Below are 6,000 nucleotides of genomic sequence, written 5' to 3'. Positions count from 1 at the left end.
AAATTAGCCGCCCAAAGGAGAAATTGGGGGGGGGGGCGAAGCAGGCCCGATCCCCCCGGCCACTCTACAAACCAAACTGTGGGCAGCTGGCCTCCGCAGCTGAAGCAGGACCGCCGCCGCGTAGCTTGCACTGGGCCCGACCGTCCAACGTCCTCCGCTGCCGCCAACGTCTTTCGCCGATCAAAACAGGCCACCGGCAGCCGCTGGAGCCGCGCCCGACTGTCCCGTCCTCCGGCCGGCCTCCGACGCCTCCAAGCTCCGATGCCCTACGCTCGCCGCCAGTCAGGCCGCCTACCGGCCTAACCACCCTCCCACGCAGCTCCCAAGGGATCAACAGCCTCACGCTGTAGATCTGAGCCAACGACTCCACGGAACTGTGTGGAGGAGTCTCGGGCCGAGGCTACTTAAAGCCTCTGCCCCTGCCCCTGTAAACTCCCCGGATGCCCGGGAAAACTGCTCTTCCTCCTCCCGAGGCTGCAAAAAACGGCCCCGCGGCGCGCAGCCGCTTTGCGGCGCGGCCGCGGCGGGGCCGAATTATCAAAGAGAAAATGAGTAGGCACATTGATGAACAAAAGTTATTGAGGAAGACTCAGCATGGGTTCTCTAAGGAAAGATTTTGTCTCACTAACCTGTTAGAGTTCTTTGAGGGGGTGAACAAACATGAGGACAAAGGGGACCCAATAAATGTTGTTTACCTTGACTTCCAGAAAGCTTTTGATATGGGCAATTTTCTCAGTGGAGGATGGTAAGCAGTGGGGTGCCGCAGGGCTCAGTACTGGGTCCCATGCTTTTTAGCTTGTTCATTAATTATTTGGAGTTGGGAGTAAGCAGTGAAATGGCTAGTTGGGAGTAAGCAGTGATATGGCTAAGTTTGCGGGTGACACTAAATTGTTCAGGGTGGTGAAAACCAGAGAGGATTGTGAGGAACTCCAAAGGGATCTGTTGAGGCTGGGTGAGTGGGCGTCAACGTGGCAGATGAGGTTCAATGTGGCCAAGTGCAAAGTAAAGCACATTGGAGCCAAAAATCCTAACTATAAATACAAGTTGATGGGGTGTGAACTGGCAGACTGACCAAGAGAGAGATCTTGGGGTCATGGTAGGTAACTCACTGAAAACGTCGAGACAGTGTGCGATAGCAATAAAAAAGGCCAACGTCATGCTTGGAATTATTAGGAAGGGAATTAAGAACATAAGAACGTACGAGAAGCCATGTTGGATCAGGCCAATGGCCCATCCAGTCCAACGCTCTGTGTCACACAGTGGTCAAAAAAAGGAGGTTCACAAGTGGGACTAGAAGTCCTCCCACTTTGCCCCTCCCCCACAAGCACCAAGAATACAGAGCATCAGTGCCCCAGATGGTTCCAATAATATGCTGTGGCTAATAGCCACTGATGGACCTCTGCTCCATATTTTTATCCAAACCCCTCTTGAAGCCAGCTACGCTTGTACCGCCACCACATCCTGTGGCAGTGAATTCCACATGTTAATCACCCTTTGGCTGAAGAAGTACTTCCTTTTATCCGTTCGAACCCTACTGCTCAGCAATTTCATTGAACGCCCACGAGTTCTTGTATTGTGAGAAAGGGAGAAAAGTACTTCTTTCTGTCCCGCCAGAAGTGTTTTAAGATATTCTGTTCCTCACAGTCTGGACCAAGTCCGCTTCTTGTGCACACAGTTTCTTCAGCCTGACTAGCGTCAATTCCCTAGGCTAAGGAGTCTTCTCCAGGAGATCTAGGAGAAGGTAACAGTACAACCAGGTGAATGAGGATGGGACTTTGGAAGACGTCTCTCTGGTGTTGTGGGCCTGACAGCAGAAGATCGTCAGTGAGTATTAGTCTAGGGAATTAGCCAACTACAACGAGTGTACTCGTGTAGGGAGATAGGCAAATTGCCTCTCTGGTGCTTGGAACAGGAAAAGGGAGGAAGGACACTGCCTCTCTTTAGAGCAGACTAACTCCAGAGCATGCACGGAGTGTAAAACCTGGCCTTCCACAAACAAAGGGGAAACTTCCTCCACAGAGACCTGGGTGAAGAGTCATGTAGCATCACAGCCTGTACCCAATCCAAGGGCATGACAAGTACCCAGCATCCTCTTTCTTTTCTGGAAAAGGACGTGGGGTGAGAGAGGTGTGGCTGGAGGTTGTGCTTGTGGGGAGGGGGGAGAGCCTTGAAGAGTTAGTGTTGCACTCTTTCTTTTTCAATATGTTCTTTGATTTTTGTATTATCGTCCTCTCTAGTGGCTTATAGATCCTTATTAGAATATTTTATTTATACAGATTATATTATTGGTTCCCTGACAACAGGGGGGATGTGGATGTGAACACCAAAAGGGAGCCAGAGAAGTAGCTGAGGTGTGTCTCCCCCCCCTCCCCTCCACCTGGTGCAGAGAATTTCTGAAGTGCCTGTGGAGAAGGAGGCAGGTCGTGGACAGAGCACTGTTCATCTTCTGGCGTGAGCCTTTGGAGCTCAGGGCTTGTGGGACTTCTCCCGCCAGGACTGTGGGGCAGAGTGGCTAGAGGCTTTCTTCTCTTTTTGCCCCAAATTCAGGTTTGCTTATTATAATTTCGTTAAACCTCCCACTCTGACCCTATCGTTTCCCTCACCTTTCAGGAGATGTTATTCAAGTGTGTTCCGGTTTCAAAGGGGCGTCCACAATCCTGTGACCACTAAGCTGGCCCTTTAAAAGGGTTGTTGTTGTTGTTGTTGTTCAGTCGCACAGTCAAATCTGACTCCTTGCGACCCCATGGACCAAGTCACACCAGGCCCTCCTGTCTTCCACCATCTTCCAAAGTCTGCTCAAATTCATGTTAGCTACATCAGTAACGCTGTACAGCCATCTCCTCTTCTGCCGTCTCCTTCTTCCTTTGCCTTCTGTCTTCCCCAGCAACAGGGGCTTCTCCAGTGAGTGCTCCCTTCTCATTTGGTGGCCAAAATATTTGAGCTTCAGCTTCAGCATCTGACCTTCCAGGGAACAGTCAGGGTTGATTTCCCTTAGGACTGAGGGATTTGATCTCAAGATCCTTCTCCAGCACCACAGCTTGAAAGCATCTATTCCTTATGGTCCAGCTCTCACAGCCATACATTACTACTGGGAATACCATTGCTTTGACTATACAGACTTTTGTTGGCAGGCTGATGTCTCTACTTTTCATTATACTGCCCAGGTTTACCATAGCTATCCTCCCAAGGAGCAAACGTCTTTCAATTTCATGGTTGCAGTCACCATCTGCAGTGCTCTTGGATCGCGGGAATGTAAAGTCTGTTACTACTTCCATGTCTTCCCCTTCTATTTGCCAAGGAGTGATGGGGCCAGAAGTTCTTTGACGTTGAGTGTCAAGCCTACTTTTGCGCTCTCCTCTTTCATCCTCCACAAGAGGTTCTTTTTTGCTGACCGCAAGGAGCTTCTCCATCTTTGACTGCAGCGTGTATAATCAATCTGATTCCTGTGTTGCCCTGCAGGAGATGTCCATGTGTAGAGTCCCCTTTTAGGTTGTTGGAAGAGGGTGTTTGCTATGACCAGCTGGTTCTCGTGACAAAACTCTTTTAGCTTTTGCTCGGCTACATTCTGTTCTCCACGGTCAAACTTGTCTGTTGTCCCGGTTACCTTTTGACTTCCAACTTGGGCATTCCGGTCCCCTATGATGATCAGAGGCTTTGATTTGTTCTACTACAGTACAGTACAGTACAGTATGGTATACAGAGGTGGTGGTTATTTTTTAAAAATAGAGGAGGGAGCAAAGGAGTCCCTAAACGTTATGTCCAACCGATGGAGGTTGCTTCTAGCCCGAGGAGAGATGATTTGCTCCATACCTTCGCATTCCAGGAAGTCACTTTCTCTCTCTGTACAGAGAGAGCACCCAGCACATTTAGACAACACTGCAAAACCTCACCTGTGTAAGGAATTCTGTTTGAAATCCTATTTCTTTATGTCAAACAGTTTGATGGATCGCTGGATCAAATAATCATTGAGAGGCATTTAATATGAAAGCAAAAAATATATTTATTACTACAGGGAAAGGGCACTGGGAGGTGAAAATAACAAACACTAAAGAACTACATCCTCACACCAGAAGGCCACATGCTTAATGGAGAACACCTCCTCCTTCTTCTTGACCTCTCTGCCTGAACAAAGGAAGTCACCTGCCTAACTGACCAAAAAAACAAAACAGGTTTTCCCACTTCTAGATCTTGATTGACAGCAGTCAGTATCTTCTTCTCAGGTCATGCAGACAATAGGGAATCAGGCACAGTGTTAACCCCATAATGACTGGAACTTTAGAACATTGCAACTTTAGAACATACAGAACAGATACATATTTCCAAAAACCTGAAGGGCTCCAGCCAATTTCCCCCTCAGTTGCCTGGTGTGGCTGATCAAGGGACAGCATGTTGGGGCCAAGCCAGGAGCCATCCAGAAACTTGAGCTCCAGGCAAGCTGCAAGGCCTGCTCCTCGCCTCTGCTCTCTTCTAGCTTCCAACACCTACAAGGCCATGTTTGGAAGGGGGAAATGCTGAGTAGCCCCTGTGTCCCAGGAAGACCCCCCTCAACGGCAGCAGCTTGCAGGAGAGATGCTCCAGACTCCTGTGGAATGGCAGACCAGGAGGGGAGGTGGAAGCAACAAAACTGCAGAGAAGGGAGCCCTGGCCCACCCTGGCCCAGACCGAGGGAGGAAGAACTGGCAGCCACCTCCTTCCTGCTGCCTGGCTAGTGCCAGCAAGGGTGGCTCTTTGACTGCCCAGCTCCACAGGTGCCCAGGTCGTGGCAGTGGAATGGAGCGTGCCCACATTACAGCGAGGGAGGGGAGCAAAGCCATGGGCCGCCTAGGGCACCCAAAAGCCCTTCATCCGGCTCTGCCTCTGAGCCACTGAACTTTTCAAGAAGCATCATCTACAGCAGGCTACAGCAGGCTGTTACTCTTGGCAAGCGGTCAGGCAACCGAAGGACGGGAGGAGAAGCTCCTGCGTGGGAACCAGGGTTCCCAACCTCCAGGCAAAGACTAGAGTTCTCCTGGAATGGCTGCTTGGAGGATGGACTCTGGCATCGCACCCTGCTGAGGTCCCTCCAAGTCCTTGGGGGCAATAGGGAGGGATATCACCCACAAGTCCACCTGGACGGCCTCCAAGAGAAGTGCACCTATCCCACCATAAGCTGCTGAGGGGTCCAGCAAGACTGACAGAGAAGCATTCTTCCTATAGACCCTCCATCTCAGCCACTAAAGCAGGCTTCTGAATCTTATCACCAGTCTGGAAGATGGACAGAAAGGGTGAAGGGGAAGGGACCTTGAGAGGGGGAAGGAAACATGAATCCCTACATTCTGCATGTCCCTGTATTCTCCATGGTCTCTCCCTAATTTCCACAGGATGCAGGAAACCGAAACCCCCAGAGGCCACTTGCAGCCCCTGGTCATGATGACATCCGCTTTCCCCATCCCCCAAGGTGCTGCTCCAAGGGGTCTTCTTGTCTCTTCCTCACCGGCTGCAGGGTTACCATGGGGATGGAAGGAAACATCTGACCTCATAATGGTTCTGTTGGCAATCCTGCCTCACAGTGCTTATCTTGGCCAGTCCTTTGCGAGCAACTGGTTATCCAGAAGCGTTTTAAAGGACTCTGTGTGGAGTGGTGTGATGGCAGGTAGGAAATTCTTAAAACGACATCTCCCCGTTCTCTGTTTCCCAGTCTAGTCAGCAGAGGCCATCTTGAGTGGCTGCCGGTGGCAGGTGAAAGAAGGCGAAACAATTTTAAGGAGAGACTATGGCCGAGAGAAGAGAAAAAACATTAAGAATGCAGCTTGAGCGACAGAAGCAAAACAAGTCACAACAGTGAAGTCAAGGGCACTTAGTTGAGGGACTGCAAAGGCTCACTGGATGGATTCCAGTGGGACTTTTAGGCAGGTCCACGTTTGCCCAGTGTATCTTATGTAATTCTTTAAAATGTAAATGATGACAATGGTTAGAGACCACACATGAAGAGGGGTTGGGGGTGAAGGAGCAAGAGAAAGA

The sequence above is a fragment of the Heteronotia binoei genome, chromosome 11 (assembly GCF_032191835.1).
Source record: "Heteronotia binoei isolate CCM8104 ecotype False Entrance Well chromosome 11, APGP_CSIRO_Hbin_v1, whole genome shotgun sequence".
NCBI classification, from domain to species: Eukaryota; Metazoa; Chordata; class Lepidosauria; order Squamata; family Gekkonidae; genus Heteronotia; species Heteronotia binoei.
The sequence above is the reverse complement of the archived record's forward strand: the minus strand, read 5'-3'. Positions refer to the sequence as shown.